The following is a 16,646-nucleotide window of genomic DNA, read 5'->3' on the forward strand; positions in this document are numbered from 1 at the left end:
ACCACAGGTGCCCACCACAATGCCCGGCTATTTTTTGTTGCAGTTTGGCCGAGGCTGGGTTTGAACCCGCCACCCTCGGTATATGGGGCTGGTGCCCTACTCACTGAGCCACAGGTGCCTCCCGGGGACTAAGACTCTTAAAGGTGGTTTGGCAAACAAAGGGCTAGAAACTTGGTCTGCTGATTGTCTGGGAATGGACTTGTGGGTTTGGAAGCATAAATTATCTTCCTGGTAAACAAGAGTTCCTGGAATATTTGCAGATACAGGCAAAAGACTAAAAGTAAATTACAGGGTGGCGCCTGTGGCTCAGTGAGTAGAGCGCTGGCCCCATATACTGAGGGTGGCGGGTATGAACCCGGCCCTGGCCAAACTGCAACAAAAATAGCCAGGCGTTGTGGCGGGCACCTGTAGTCCTAGCTACTCCGGAGGCTGAGGCAAGAGAATCGCCTAAGCCCAAGAGCTGGAGGTTGCTGTGAGCTCTGATGCCAAGGCACTCTACCTAGGGTGACAAAGTGAGACTCTGTCTCTAAAATAAAATAAAATAATAATAAAAGTAAACTACAAATAAAAAATGAAAAGTAGCTCAGCTCCTGTAGCTCAAGTGGCTAAGGTGCCAGCCACATACACCAGAGCTGGTGGGTTTGAATCCAGCCCAGGCCTGCAAAAACAACAACGACAACTACAACCAAAAAATAGCCAGGCATTGTGATGGGCACCTGTGGTCCCAGCTACTTGGGAGGCTGAGGCAAGAGAATCACTTAAGCCCAGGAGTTGGAGGTTGCTGTGAGCTGTGATGTCATGACACTCTACCCAGGGAAACAGCTTCAGGCTCTGTCTCAAAAAAAAAATGTTTTTAATTAAAAAAACCTGCACTAAGTCACAAACTCAAATAATACCATATGGTAAAATAGAAACATGAAACAATAAGCCTTTTAGAAGAAAATATAGGAGAAGCTCTTTAGAGCATGTAGCTTGCTTAAGTGTTCTTAGACATGACATCAAAAGCATAATCCATTCAAAATTGATTAATTGTTCTTCCTAGTAAAGTATCACAAGAATGGAGAAGCAAAAAGCCAATGTACTCAATATTCATATGAAGGGCAATGCCTATGGCTCAAAGGAGTAGGGCGCCGGCCCCATATGCTGGAAGTGGCAGGATCAAACCCAGCCCCTGCCAAAAACAGCAAAATAAATAAATAAATAATAAAAAAGAAGGAAAAAATATATATTAATATGAAGCTGGTAGATGATCTAAGGCCCGCCCACATAAGAGAAAAACTCAAATCAATTCACAGTGGGGCAGGGGGGAATGAGGGATTGGGGAGAGAGGAGGGGGGATGGGTGTGCTCCCAAGTAATGGGCACAGTGTTAGGGTGTATGACACACCTCCGGGGTGGGGGGAACAATTGTAAGAGGGACTCTACCTATCAAACGCAAACATTGTGACCTAAAGCTTTGTACCCTCGAATCAACCTGAAACAATAACAAAAAAATAAAATAAAATTCATATTAACAACACAAAAATTGATCAATTGCTCTTCATCAAAATTTAAAATATGCTCTGTGAAAGAAGCTTTTAAGAGGATGAAAAGACAAGGCTAGGTGCAGTGGCTCATGCCTGTAATCCCAGCACTCTGGAAGGCCAAGGCAGGTGGATTGCCTGAGTTCAGGGAAGGCGGCGGGAGCGACAGTGGGGGTGTGTGGATATGGCTGGGAAACAGTAGTTACAAAGGCCTCGAGGCTGTGCGTGGCTGTCGGGATCTGCAGCCAGGAAGCAAGGGCTAGGAAATGGCAGTGGGGAGGGACAAAGGTTTGATCTACCTGAGGCCATTCAGATTATTGTCAGAGTGTTGACTGTTATTCCAAGTCAGATGCCAGCCACTGGGGAGGGGAGATTAGCAGGGCAGTGTGGCGACCTGAGGACGTGCTCACAGGCTCCGTCTGACCCCTGTGCTGAGAATACCCTCAGCCCAAGGTGGGAGCAGCAAGGCAAGGGCAGTTGGCACGATTCCAACAACAGGGTGGCAGAGAGTGATTGGATTCCTGCTATATTGTGAAAGCTCTGTGTACTAACCTGCTCCGGCTGCTATAACAAATCCCACAGCCTGGATGACAAACAAGAGAAATGTATTTTGTCATGATTCAGGTGGCCCCAAGACCAAGATCAAGGTGTTGCAGGCTGGCTTCTTCTGAGCCCTCTCTCCATGGCTGGCAGACGGCCGTCTTCTCCCGTGTCTTCACCTGGTCATCCCTCCACGTGCACCTGTGTCCGAATTGCCTCTTCTTACAAGGACATCAGCAAGATTGTCCTCAGCTCCCCACACAGGCGGAGCCGTCCCTATCTATGAGCTCCCCACCCCACCCCGAGGTCACCCCTGCAAACTGTGTCCCAAATCTGTCTCATTGTTCCCACTGTCACCACCTCATGCAGGCATGAAACAGCTCTGTGCTGGACACCTGAATCCCTGTGCCCTTCCCCAGCCATGATCAGTGTCCTTATGGGAATTGGTGTCAGCAGGAGAACCTCCATAATGGGGGAGGGTTCATAGCTACCCTCTGTGAGCCGGTGACTTGGACCATTGTGATTTGGGTGCACAAAGGACAGTGACTTTATCCCCTGTGTCCTCAGAGTAGGAATATACCAGGTTTCCCCAGCTGTGTGGCCAGCAGTGCCCCTGACTCTGCTATTGCAGTGCAAAAGCAGCCAGGGGCACCCTGTGTATACAACTGAATTCAAAAAAACACATGGTGGGTGGGGGTCGGCCCACAGGCCTGCCTGTGTCCACCCCTATCCTGTGCTGTCACCCTGGTCCTCCCACCCTCTGCTCCCCCTTCACTCTCCAGAATCCTCTCTCTACTGCACAGGCAGAGTGGCCTTTCAAACCCACAAACCAAATGGGGCCATGGTGTCGCTCCCCTAGGCCCGACTACCAGCACTCAGAGCAGTAGGATTGATTGCAGGACCAGCCTGGATATTATAGCAAGACCCCGTCTCTAAAACAAAAGTAAATATGCCAACCCCGTTACCTCATCTACTGAGTAAAACCATCCAGTGGCTTTTTGCCCTGGAATAAAATACAAACACTTCATGTGGCTGCGGCCTGCACTTCCTGTCCCAGTTGAGACGCTGCACGGGTCCCTCCAGTCCCTATGAAGAGGCTTCTTTTCAGTTCTCTGAACAATCTCTGCACACATCACTGTCCCTCCCTGGCACAGACTTCAGGGCACTGCTATGGTGGCAGCTCCTCATCCTCCACAGCCCCCTTAACCCTGTTCCCAGAGGCCTTCTGTTCTCACAGTCCTGCCTCCTCCTCCCCAAGGACGTCTGCACAGCCGTCCCTGCAGTTCGAGTCCCTTGTCCCACTTTTCTTGGCTGAGAGACCATGAGATTTGACTGTCTCATGCCCTATGTGCAGCCTCAGGGAGGGCAGGGGCTGAGTCTGTTTAGTCACCACTGCATACCAAGCAGCTGGCACAGAGTGGGCACCTCACACTGCCCAGTGAATGCGGGGGTGGATGTGAAAGAGTCTCTTTTCTGGAGACAAAAGCTCTGCTTTGGCTCGGTGCCTATGGCTCAAGCAGCTAAGGCGCCAGCCACATACACCTAAGCTGACGGGTTCAAATCTAGTCCGGGCCCGCCAAACAACAATGATAGCTGCAACCAAAAAATAGCTGGGATAGCCAGGCATTGTGGCAGGCGCCTGTGGTCCCAGCTACTTGGGAGGCTGAGGCAGGAGACTCGCTTGAGCCCAGGAGTTGGAGGTTGCTGTGAGCTGTGATGTCACGGCACTCTACCCAGGGGCTCAGCTTGAGGCTCTGTCTCAAAAAAAAAAAAAGCTCTGCTTTTTATTCAGGTAAACCTTTCTGGCAGGAGAGCCAGGAGCTGTTGAGAACTTTTGTCTGTCCCCAGGGAGGCTGGAACTGCCCACAGCACCACAAGTGCCACCAACTGTCAAGTGCCACCAACTGTGTCACCACAAACCCAATGCCAGGATAACCACTGCCCACAGCACCACAAGTGCCACCAACTGTGTCACCACAGACCCAATGCCAAGGCCCCATATTGCTTCTCCATTCACATGCACATTTGTCCTCCTCTGTTTTTGTCTCATTCAGCCTCTGTTTTTGTCCCTCAGCCTCTGTTTTTGTCTCATTCAGTCCCACACAAACATTTCCCAACTCTGGCCCAGACTGCAGAGAGGACAGGGTCCTGTGGGTCCCAGGAGCTCTGCATGACCTCAGAGCCTAGACATTTCAAGAAAAGAAGGGACAGAGGGAACCAGGATGCTGGCTGTCCTTCATCCAGAATCTTTGCCTCCCTTTCTCTCCCCCCTGCTTAGGGAAAGGCCCCTGGCTAGATCCCATACTCCTCAGGACTCAGTTGTGCTGCTCAGGGACACAGAGGGGACATTTGTGAACTAGCCTCAGGACACAGGGGAGCCCATGTGGGCAGAACGGGAAGAGATGCAGCCAGCATCCCAGCCGCAAAACAGTCACGGAGCACCCCTGCCCCACAGGAAGATTGGAAGATTGCACTCAGCCCAGAGTGGGATCCAGAACGGGGAAGTTCCCAGCCCACAGGGTCATCATGGAGGAGCTCAGGAACTTTGAGCTCATGCCCACTGGCACACACCAGAAAGAGACTGTGCATGGGGGTCTGCAGTGAAGAGCCAAACCCACTCCTGACTGCCAGACTACGGATCTCAAAGGGCTTCACCTCCACAAGCAGACTTTTCAGCTGCAGGCTGCAGGCACCTCAACCTCCCTCTGGTGACCTGGGAGTGGACCACTGACCCCTGCCGTGACAGCTTTTGTGGAGCCTCATGAGCCCAGGGTGACCCAACCCAGACCAGTTTCACCCCGCCCCCACCTATGCTGTTGTAGTGGAGAATAAGGACTCACCTGGAAGTTCCCCAGGCCCCACCAGTGCCTAGCCATTCAAGTGCTCCTCCTGACAGTTACAGGTCACAGAGACAACACTGCATCATGTTCCTTCTGGGATGCATCACCTACTGCCAGGAAGCCCAATTTGCATAGCCCTCAATGCCGTTTACTGACTTAGTCACACAAGGAGTGGTCACTTCTCACCCACATGCCACCTACTGACTCAAAGATTGAACTGGGCATGCCAATACAATTACACTGTTAAGAAGACCACAGGGCTGAGGAAAGAGAAAGGATTTCCATCTCCCTCATCAAGGAGAGATGGGGACTCTGCCCATGGACATAAATCACCACTGCTATAGCCTATAAACAACTAGCAACTGAGAAACCCACCACACTAAGGATTTCTATAACCAAGCATCAGTTCAGAACTAGATCACCATCAAAACATTCAAAAGCAAAGCCAGAGGTCCTTACCCAACATATGCTACAGGCTCTTTTTTTTTTTTTTTTTTGAGATAGAGCCTCAAGCTGTCCCCCGGGGTAGAGTGCCATGGCATCACAGCCACAGCAACCTCCAACTCCTGGGCTCAAGCAAGTCTCCTGCCTCAGCTTCCCAAGTAGCTTGGACCTCCCGACACAATGCCTGACTATTTTTTGGTTGCAACCATCATTGTTGTTTGGCGGGCCTGGCCTGGATTCGAACCCGTCACCTTAGGTGTATGTGGCTGGTGCCTTAGCTGCTTGAGCCACAGGTGCTGAGCCCTAGAGACTCTTCTTTACAAGTGTGTGTGTGTGTGTGTGTGTGTGTGTGTGTGTGGAGGGGAGGCCCATCAAAGCACAAGAAAATCCAAATAAAGAAGTTACAGCTGCCCCAGATGATGAGGAATTAGCAAAAGAACTCACAAAGAATGAAAAATCAGAGTGAAAGGGCCCCCATAACCAGTAAGTAACACCAGCTCTCTCGTAATAGAGCCAACCAAAATTAAAATACTGAAATGACAGAGAAAGAATTCCAAATATGATTGTAAGAAATCTCAATGAAATACAAGATAAAATAGAAAAATAACTAAAAAAAAACCAAAAACAATTCAGGTAATACATGAAAAACTCACTAAAGAGATCAACATTTTTTTTTTATTTGAGACAGAGCCTCAAGCTGTGCCCCTGGGTAGAGTGCCATTGCATCACAGCTCACAGCAACCTCCAACTCCTAGGCTCAAGCGAGTCGCCTGCCTCAGCCTCCCAAATAGCTGGGACCACAGGCGCCCACCACAACACCCGGCTATTTTTTGGTTGTAGCCGTCATTGTTGTTTTGGCGGGCCCAGGCTGGATTCGAACCTGCCACCTTAGGTATTTGTGGCTGGTGCCTTAGCCATTTGAGCCACAGGCACGGAGCCGAGATCAACATATTTAAGAGAAACAAATAGAACTTCTATAAATGAAAAATTCATTTAAGGAAATACAAAACACGGTGAAAAGTTTTAAGAATAGACTAGGCCAAGCAGAAGACAATCTCAGAGCTTAATGACAGCTCTTCAAATTAAATCAGTCAGTCAGAATAAAGAAAGCGGCACCTGTGGCTCAAAGGAGTAGGGCACTGGCCCCATATACCAGAGGCGCCAAGTTCAAACCTGGCCCAGGCCAATAACTGCCAAAAATAAAAAAATAAAATAAATAAAGAGGGTGGTCCCTATGGCTCAAGGAGTAGGGCACCAGCCCCCTATACCAGGGTAGCAGGTTTAAGGCCAGCCACAACCAAGAACTGCAAATAAATAAATAAAAAAGAATAAAGAGAAAGGATTTCAAAGACCTCCACTCTCTCATCAAAGAGAGACAGGGAATCTGCCCACACACACAGCTCACCACTAGTACAACCCACAAACAACTATAACCAGTATTCTTGAACAGAACAACTGCAAGCCTAGAATTGTATGTCCTAGAAAACTATGTTTCATATATGTATGAAGGAGAAATAAAGACTTTTCAGATAAGCAAACACTGAAGGAATTTGCTAAGATTAGACCTCCTTGCTCAGTGTCTGTGACTCAAGTGGCTAAGGCGCCAACCATGTACACCTGAGCTGGCAGGTTTAAATCCGGCCCAGGCCTGCCAAACAACAATGATGGTTACAACCAAAAAGGTTTTGTGGCAGGCACCTGTGGTCCCAGCTAGTTGGGAGGCGGAGGCAGGAGAATCGCTTGAGCTCAGGAGCTGGAGGTTGCTGTGAGCTGTGATACAGGGGTACTCAGCTCTACTTGGGGTACAGCTTGAGGCTCTGTCTCAAAAAAAAAAAAGACAGTCATGGTCATTATATAATGGTAAAGGGATCAATTCAACAAGAAGGTATAGCAATCCTAAGCATTTATGCACCTGACACAGGAGCACCCAAATTCCAAAGCAAACCCTACGAAATCTAGGCAAAGAGAAGCATTATAATTACCAGGGAATACAACACTCCACTGAAAGAACTGGACAGATCATCCAAGCAGAAAATAAACAAACACTGGACTTAAATGGGACTATAGAACAATTAGGCCTAACAGATATTTACAAAACATTTAACTAAAAACTACTGAATATACATTCTTTTTACCACCACATGGAGCATTCTCCAAGATTGATCATATCTTAGGCCACAAAACATATGGCAGTCTCTACTACAGTTGCTCATACATGCCTTTGTGACCCAAAACCTCTAAAAGAAATGTGTGCACCACAGATACACACTTGAATGCGTTCCGAGATGTGATTGTAACAGTTTAACCTGGAGACAATTGAAACATCTATCGACAGTGGATGGAGAAACCACTCATGGAATATCCATGTAATGGAATACTATACAGCAATAAAAAAGAACCCACCAGAGCTACACTCAGTCAGAGTAAATCTCACAAACACAATGTTGAGCAAAAGAAGCCAAACAAAAGAATACATAGATAACTTCCCAAGTGGGCGAGATAAAACCACAGTTAGAGTCAGGTGACGGTCACCTCTGGGCAGAAGGGAGTGGGAAGATGGTTGGCAGAAAGCAAAAGGGGCTTCTGGGGTGCTGGTAGTGTGCTACCTCCTGACCTGGGTAGTGCTTACCTAGGTGTTTGCTCGGTTTTAAATTATTAATTTGAATTTGAATGTCTCAACAAATTCAAAAAAATAGGAATCATGTCATGTATCTTCTCAGACCACAGAGGAATAAAACTAGCAATGAACTCCCAGAGAAGCACTCGATTCCACACAAACTCATGGAAATTAAACAATGTGCTACTGAATGATTATTGGCTTAAGAATGAAATTTAGATGGAAATCAAGTGATTCCTCATGTTGGATTACAAAGGGGACACAAGTGATTCAACTGTCTACATCAAAAGAAATAAAGATCACAAATCAACAATCTAGTGATATGTTTCAAGGAACTAAAAAAGAGCAAACCAAATCCAAATCCAGAAAAGGAAAAGAAATAACTAAGGTCAGAGCAGAACCATATGAAATGGAAAACAAACAAACAAAAAAATGCAATCAATGATCAATTTACCAAAAACTTGTTTCATTGCAAAAATAAAGAATATTGGTAGATATCATGGTAGATTAACCAGGAATAGAAGAGAAAGGACCCAATTAAGCTCAATCAGAAGTAAAAAAGGATATATTATGACTGATACAAAAGAAATACAAAACACCCTCTGTGAATGGAATGAAAATCTCTACAAACATAAAACTCAAAAACTAGAGGAAATGAACAAATACATGGAAACACACAACCTCCCAAGACTCAATCAGGAAGAAATAGAAATCTGGAACAGATCATTAATGAGCAACGATATTGGATATAGAAATAAAAAAATCTTTCCAACAACAACAACAATAATAGCCCCAGAACAGATGTATTCACAGCCAAAGTTAACCAGACCTAGAAAGAGCTGGTACCCATACTGCAGACATTAGTCCGTAACAACGAGGGGGGCATCCTCCCCAACTCATTCCACAAAGTCAGTATCACTTTGATATGAAAGCCAAGAATAGACATAACAAAAAAAGAGAAAGATTTCTAATCTGGAGAACTCGCACCTTCCCAAGTTCTGTCCCATCAGCTGTAACAGCATTAAAAGGACTGATCATCTTAGCCTGTGGCTCACCCTCCCCACAGGGCTCCTGGACAAACACCCTCACTGTCCTTTAATTCCCCACTCCCGTGGTGCTTCCTCTTCCAGGCCTGTTCTCCACTCTCCTCATTCCTTACCCTGTCACTGTCAGAGTAAGTCACACTCAGCTCTGTGTTCTTCTGTGTCTCCTCCATGCTCCCCTGAGTGAGTGAAAATTCCTCCTATGGTGTCCTCTCTCCTGAGGCCAGAAGTTCACGGAGTTTAAGCACTCCGTCATGTTCACCAAAGTCTACCCTCCTGCCACGAAGAGCCTTGAACACATCAAATGCTCACACATATTTTTAAATGGCAGAATTCTTGAAATAGTAAAGATTGGGTGTCTAGACACTTGTTCCTCCCACCCACAAGGTCACACGGAGAAGAGTACACAGCTAGGAGTACACCAAGGCCCCAGGCATGGCAGCCCCAGGCACACAGATGCATATACCTATAGGCGAAAAGCCTGTATGTCTTTGCCTCTGCCGTTTCTGAGAGCGAGCATGCACAGATCTTGCCTGGCACAATTGAGGAGAAACTGAGGCAGAACTCCATTTGACCTAGCCCAAAGGAGGTAAAATTCCTTTGCTCAGGACGTGTAGGTGCATCACCGGTATGCCTCAAGGACCTCCGAATTGTGGTTTAGCAAGATTAAGTCACTGCTTCCAGATGGCCAGAGGCTGCAAAGAGCAGGAAACAATCAGCCTTTCCCCCGCACAGCAGTTTCCATATCTATCTAGAAGTGGGCTAGGGAGTTGACAGTTTGCTTTTTCATGGCTACTATTTTGAACGTAATAGATATCTTAGAAGAATGTGTCTCACTTGAAAAGTTAGTCTGTTTTTTACAATATGTTAGTGAGATAATGGTATGAATATTAATTAGCAGCGTGGACATGCAGCATCGACTATGTAAGCTGGGAAGAAGTAAAGAAGTTTGCTATTTGCCATAAGAGCGGTAGTCACCTTTATTTTATTTATTTATTTATTTATTTTGCAGTTTTTGGCTGAGGCCGGGTTTGAACCTGCCACCTCAGGTATATGGGGCTGGCGCCCTACTCCTTTGAGCCACAGGTGCCGCCCAGTCACCTTTATTTTATACCATTTCAATTGTAAGTCTACACCTTGTGTCACCCACCACTCACAGGAAACATCACGCAGCAGATACCCTAAGCAGGGCCTCCTTGTTACCATACATTTTCAATTTCCATCTTCATTTAAATAGAGGAACAGCATGATGACCAGGCTGAACTGAAGAGTGAAGTCGGGGATGCAGAGAGCTGGGGAGACATTCCCCTCAGCTGTCAGCTCAGGGAGGCCCAGAAGAGGCCCTTTTTTTGCCCATGAAAGACGCTTCTAGAATCTTTAGCTTTGCTTTTGTGGAGCCTAAGGCCTCACTGGAACACTCTCTGAGCAGTGGCTCTTGCACATTCCTCTCTCAAGCATAGTCTGACCTGGAAAACAGACACAAAGGAGAGGCGTCAACAAGGGAAAAGGAGAGGTGGCACTGAGGCCCTGAGACCGGGGGCTGCCCTCACTCCTGGGCAGGATGTGAAAAAAATACAGAGACCTGCCAGTTTCCACCTTTGGGGGCATCTGTCCACCTGCTGAGGAGCCCTGGGGCTCACCTGTGGTATCCAATGCAGGGGGCACACTCACAAACACTATGTCACTTCAGCACAACCAAAGTCAAAGTCAGCAGCCTCCAGAGGGCACGAAGCACCTTCCCAGGGAACTGCAATAGGGGGAAGGGGGAGCCATGAGCCCTGGACCATAAGGCCTTTGTCTGAGCCCAAAGTGTGGCCTGGGAAGAAGCATCTCTGACGTTCAGGGGGTTGGGGGTCTCCTATCCTCTCTCAGCCACATGGGGAACATATCCCACCCAGTGATGTAAGGACCAAGTGTGGGGGTAAAAGAGTGGCGATTTCAGCGCCTCCTTCCAGTTCCCCTAAGGGTCAGGGTCTTCACTGTTTAGAGAAACACTCTGACAGGTCGCTGCAGGGGGAGCCCAGGCCTGAGAGTGGGGTCTGGAGCTGCTCAGGGAAGGTGAAGCTGTTCTGTGGAGGGGAGGACAGGAATGGGAACTTGAGGGTTCAGGCAAACCACAGAGAGAAAGGGAGATGGAGTGAGATGGCTTCAGGCTTCGGGGGAGGCTGGTCCTGAGCACCAGGGCAGAGGCACAGCCTGCAAGGAAGGCCTCCTGCCCCCAGGTCAGGCCTCACTGAGGGCTGGCTCCCTGCAGGGATCAGGGGTCTGCTGGGCTCTGATGGGAACCCTAACCCTAACCCTTCCCTCTGAGCCTTTGGGACTTCTTAGCTGTCACAGGTGAGAGAGCAGTGGATGCTGTCCCTGTAGGCTGGGTAAAAAAGTCAATGAAATGGTCCCCAAATTGAACTAATTCAGCAGCAGCAGGAGAGACCAGAGGAGACACAGGCCCTCTGCTTGTTGTCCCCAAGCACACCCAGAGTGAGGGGTCTCCCAGAGTACCACGGAGGAGAGTTTGAGGAGAGTTCATTTTTATCTGAGTGGCAAAGAGAAGACCCCAACTGCCATTTGGGTGCCAATTATGTGACATGATAGACATCATAGTATTAATCATATAAAAGTAATCAAAAAGGTGTGTGGCACCTGGTAGATAACAAAGACAAGTTTCCCAATTCACATGTTTAAAACTGGCCTTGTGGGTGGCCATCCATCTGCTCAGAGAATGCCAGCTGCTCAGAGAGTTGTCCCCTTTGCAGAGGCCTCTCCTGAGCCCTTTCCTTCTCCTCTCCCTCACTTCAACAGGCAGCTGTTACACCCCTACTGGGTACAAGTGGCTGAGACAAGCCCCTGATAGCACAAGGTAGGAAGGGGCAGACCCAGATGCAGCTAGGATCATTCCCATCAGAGGCAGAGCCATAAAAGAGCAAAGAAAGTGGCTCGGTGCCTGTGGCTCAAGCGGCTAAGGCGCCAGCCACATATACCTAAGGTGGCGGGTTCGAATCCCCAGCCTGGGCCCGCCAAACAACAACAATGGCTGCAACCAAAAAATGGCCAGGCACTGTGGCAGGCGCCTGTGGTCCCAGCTACTTGGGAGGCTGAGGCAGGAGACTCACTTGAGTCCAGGAGTTGGAGGTTGCTGTGAGAGTGATGCCATGGCACTCTACCCAGGGGGATAGCTTGAGGCTCCATCTCAAAAAAAAAAAAAAAAAAAAGAGCAAAGAAAGTGCCTGGGGCTCAAAGAGGAGAGAGGTTTAAGAAGGGGGTTAGGAGCCACTTCCCAGAGAAAAGAGAGGCAGGATGGAGGGGTCTGAGCCAGGAATCCCAGGAGCTTAGCATGGAAGCTGGTCCTTCTGCGGTAGCTGTGCTGGCCCTTTCCATTGTTTTGTTAAACAAACTTCTTTTATACATAGAACCTGCAAGGAAAAGGGGTCCCTTCAGCAGCTGAGATTGTTGCTATGATTATTGACAGCAGATAATTCAAGTTGTTGACCCCCAGAGCTCCTGCATTCAGGGGTTATTGTGTGCCAAGCTGGGACTGCAGACCTGAGGTTATGCTGTCTGTCCTGCACTGGCTGTGCTCTGAGGTTAGGCTTCCCTGGCCCCTCCGCCATCTCCCTGTCCCTTAGCCCCACACCCAGCATTTGATTACTTGTATAATCAAAGTTACTGCCTCTTTGGTTGGTTCCCTCCACCAGAAAAAAGTCCTGGGTGTTCAGACATACCCTGGTCCCCAGGCACTGGCCTCAGGCTGCGGGGAGAGGTTTTCAGGTTCCTTGTTTGTTCCTGTTCTGTGAGGACAAACCCCCTCCACCCTCATCCCATCTGTCCCATCCTGTCCTAGGTGACAGCAACAATCTCTCCCTCCTAAAGTCACCTATTAACCCTCTCCTAAGGCCTATGTGTGTTTCCCTAAGAATTCCCAGGACCTGCCCTTGAGCACCTAACTGCAGCCACAGCAGAGCCCCTGCCCTGATGGAAATGCCAGCAGCTCCCTGAAGTCCTGCTGTGTGCCGCTGCTGCCCCAAGCCCACAAGGCACAGCTGCTGCTCCAGATGAGGTGGGGGGACAGCTGGCTGCCACCTGCAGCCCCTGGGCATCTTTTTCCCAATGCCTTCCCCTTCCCAACCCCGCAGTCAGCCTGAGGACCCTGAGATGGCCTCTGTGACAGGAGTCCCCATCTCCTCAGACTGCCCACTCTTGAATAAACCTGCTTTTCCCTCCTCTAGAGTTAGGATTTCCCGAGCGGCCCACAGCTGACCCTACTTTGGACAGCAAGTGACCAGGGTTAGCCCACCTCTGCCCTCCTCCTAGTGCCAATATCCAGTCCCCAAAACCAACCATCAAGGACTCCAGAAGTTTCTCCTGGTTGTTTCCTGGTCTATCTTCCAGCACTGACTTGTCTGGGCAGCCCTGGCCCTGCCTCCGTGAGCCCCATAGTCCCCTGACCCTCCCCAGCTCCTATCCCCGCCACTCCATTTCTCTTAAGCAAGGCAGACTTTGATAAGAATCTGCCTGTATACCTTGGATTCTGAATTTTTTTTTTTTTTTTTTTTAGAGACAGAGTCTCACTTTATTGCCCTGGGTAGAGTGCTGTGGCATCACAGTTCACAGCAACCTCCAACTCCTGGGCCTAGGCAATTAATTCTCTTGTCTCAGCCTCCCAAGTAGCTGGGACCACAGGTGCCTACCACAACGCCCAGCTATTTTTTTGTTGCTGTTTGGCCAGGGGCGGGTTTGAACCCGCCATCCTCAGTATATGGGGCTGGTGCCCTACCCACTGAGCCACAGGAGCCGCCCTCTGAATCTCGATAATAAAGGACAACTTTAACCTACACTTGTGTTTGGCTCCTGGTTCCATCACACCCACTCTTCCTCTCCCAAGACACCCTACCCCTAAGTGGTTGCCCTGCCAGCCCCAGCCTGGCTCTACTGCCCCTCCATGACCCCCCCGCCAATCACCTCCCCTCTTTCCTCTCCAGACCCAGGACAACCCTGTGGACAAGGAAAAGACAGCCACTAGGCCATGAACTCATAATCTCCCGTGGAAAACAGACTCTGGAATAATAAGAGAAGTTTTATACAAGCTTCAAATGGAAGCTCCCACTTCCCTGTTTTAGGAACCCGGACTGAGTCTTTCCAGTGGAGCATCGATGCCCTGTAGCTTTTCCCTAATAAATCAGGAGACTCTTACCTCCAACACCCTGAAAACCCCAGTTATCCAGACTCCAAAGGTGCGTGTATCAGGTCAGAGCCAATCATTTTCTAAATTAGCAGTGAACAAAAAGAAAAAAAAAAACAAACAAAGCCTGCCAAAGTGATCACAGAGTATACTCCGTTGGCCTGTCACACCCAGAAACAGGAAAGGAAATCGTGCCCCAGAACAGCCAACCACACCCTCGGGCAGCCTCCCTGACCTGGGGAAGGACTGTGTCAAAGGAAGAAAGGCCAAACTCTGCAAAATAATTTAAAGAGGTTTATTCTGAGCCAGATTTGAGGATCGTGGCCCAGACCCATGCCCAAGTGAAAGGGCTTCAGCAGTGTGACAAGACCAGGAGAGGTTCAGGCCAAGTTTAATGAAAGGGGACAGAGATCCACCTGGTCCAAGATGGTGTCTGTACCAAGAGGGCTTGGGAGCTTGTTTTTATATTGGATGTAGGGGAGGAAGATTCCACAGGTTGCTGGAAGGTTTTGGCTGGCTAGGGTCTTTCTGCTGGATTTCTTGGGGATGGGGTCATGTAGGTCTTTTGGTCTGGGAAGGGAAGGATGAGAAGTGGGGGAAGGGTTTAGACCCCTAACACGCCCAACTCTTTATAAAAGGGGTGACGGTGATGGGGTTGAAGGTCAGTCTCCCAGAACTGCTTCTCACTGGATAGGGCCCATAATTGTCCTCAGTGGGATGAGTCAGGTGTTAGTAGGGCTGCAAGGGTCGGGGGTACATTGGGAGAGAAAGGAGTAGTAGTGACTGGGTTACAACTGCAGCTGCCACCTTTTCTATCCTGTCTTGAATAAATGGGGGCAGGATTTGGATGACACAGGGGCAATGGTTAATCACAGGAGGATTGCAGTGAAGAGGCCCATGAGGGGTGTAATCCAGCGTCCCCACGGGCTATTGAACCAGGATCTCTCATTTTGAGAGCAGGGATGGGTTGTTTGTTCCTGGAGTCAGGTGATGCCCTCTCAGACCTGGACAGACTTGCTGGTCTGGAAATAGCAGGTCTCCTGTAAGAAAGTGCAGTGTTTCCCTTCCCTCGCTGTGAGTAGATCCAAGCCTCTATGATTTTGGAGAACTGCTGGTACCAGGGAGTCTACCTGGTCTTGGATGACTTGGAACTAACTGATCAGATTCTTCCTGGAGGCTCCTGGCCAGTTCTGTGGATGTTATTTGGAACTTGTGGGTAGCAATTCCTAGGCCAGCAGTTCCAGTGGAAACCCCTGCACGGTGCCTGGTCCTCCTAGCAGAGGGATTAGTGGGATGGTGGGTTAGCTCTTGGTAGGGTGTGAGGACGGACTGGAATTTGCTCATTGCCTGGGAGGAGGGATAGATCAGGGGAAAGCAGGACCAGTGTGCAGGTGCTGGTCCAGTGTGTTGGGAGGCACAGACTCTGCACAGGAAAAAGACGTTGGTGTCATCAAGGCAAGTAGAAAAGCTGAAGGAAAGGAGCAATTCTTGAGTTTCTGTGTATTTTGGGGGGGCACTTTTAATGTCCCAGAGGGCAAAGGTTCCTGTGAGAATTGCTCTGGGGAGAGGTTGTATAGGTGAGGCTGTAACACTGTGTTTTAGATCCAAGTGTTTTAGCTTAAGTTTGATGTCGCGGCTGGGCGCCTGTGGCTCAACTGGCTAAGGCGCCAGCCACATACACCTAAGGTGGTGGGTTCGAATCCAGCCTGGGCCCGCCAAACAACAATGACGGCTGCAACCAAAAAATGGCCAGGTGTTGTAGCGGGCGCCTGTGGTCCCAGCTACTTGGGAAGCGGAGGCAGGAGACTCGTTTGAGCCCAGGAGTTGGAGGTTGCTGTAAGCTGTGATGCCACAGCACTCTACCCAGGGGAACAGCTTGAGGCTCTGTCTCAAAAAAAAAAAAAAAAAAAAAAAGTTTGATGTCGGGGTAACTTTGGTTAAAGAAATAAGTTATAAGAACATTTTTCCCAGTAATAGTTTTAGGATTTAAGTTAGTATATTTAATAAAAGCCTTGATAAGGCATTGAAGGATTTTTAGATTTATTTTGTATGACTTTCTGTAATTTATTATAATTGATAGACTTTTTGGCGGAAGCCTTAAGTTCGCAAAGAATGTAGGTAATAAAAATGTTTCTACTTTTCTCCCAGCATTATTATCATAATTTGGCTGGGAGTTAGGGATTGTAGTGTGGTTTGTAGGATGCTTATTGTTTGATATATGAAATCGATTTGCTGCCTCTCTCACCCTCTCCCACACTCGTTTGCGTTAGTTAGAGGTCAGGGTATTAGGTAAAATAATAAAAATATTATGTTAGGTAAGTTTATAGGATATAGTAATAAATTGAAATTTTTGAATAAAATGAGAAGGATTAGAAATAAAGGAATTTAGTTTATATAGTGGCATCGTAGGAGGAGTTGGAGGTAGAAAGGGGTAAAAAGGTTTGGAAGTGTTTTTTTTTTTTTT

The sequence above is a fragment of the Otolemur garnettii genome, unplaced genomic scaffold (genome assembly GCF_000181295.1).
Source record: "Otolemur garnettii isolate 467f Iridium unplaced genomic scaffold, OtoGar3 scaffold00140, whole genome shotgun sequence".
Classification (NCBI taxonomy): Eukaryota; Metazoa; Chordata; class Mammalia; order Primates; family Galagidae; genus Otolemur; species Otolemur garnettii.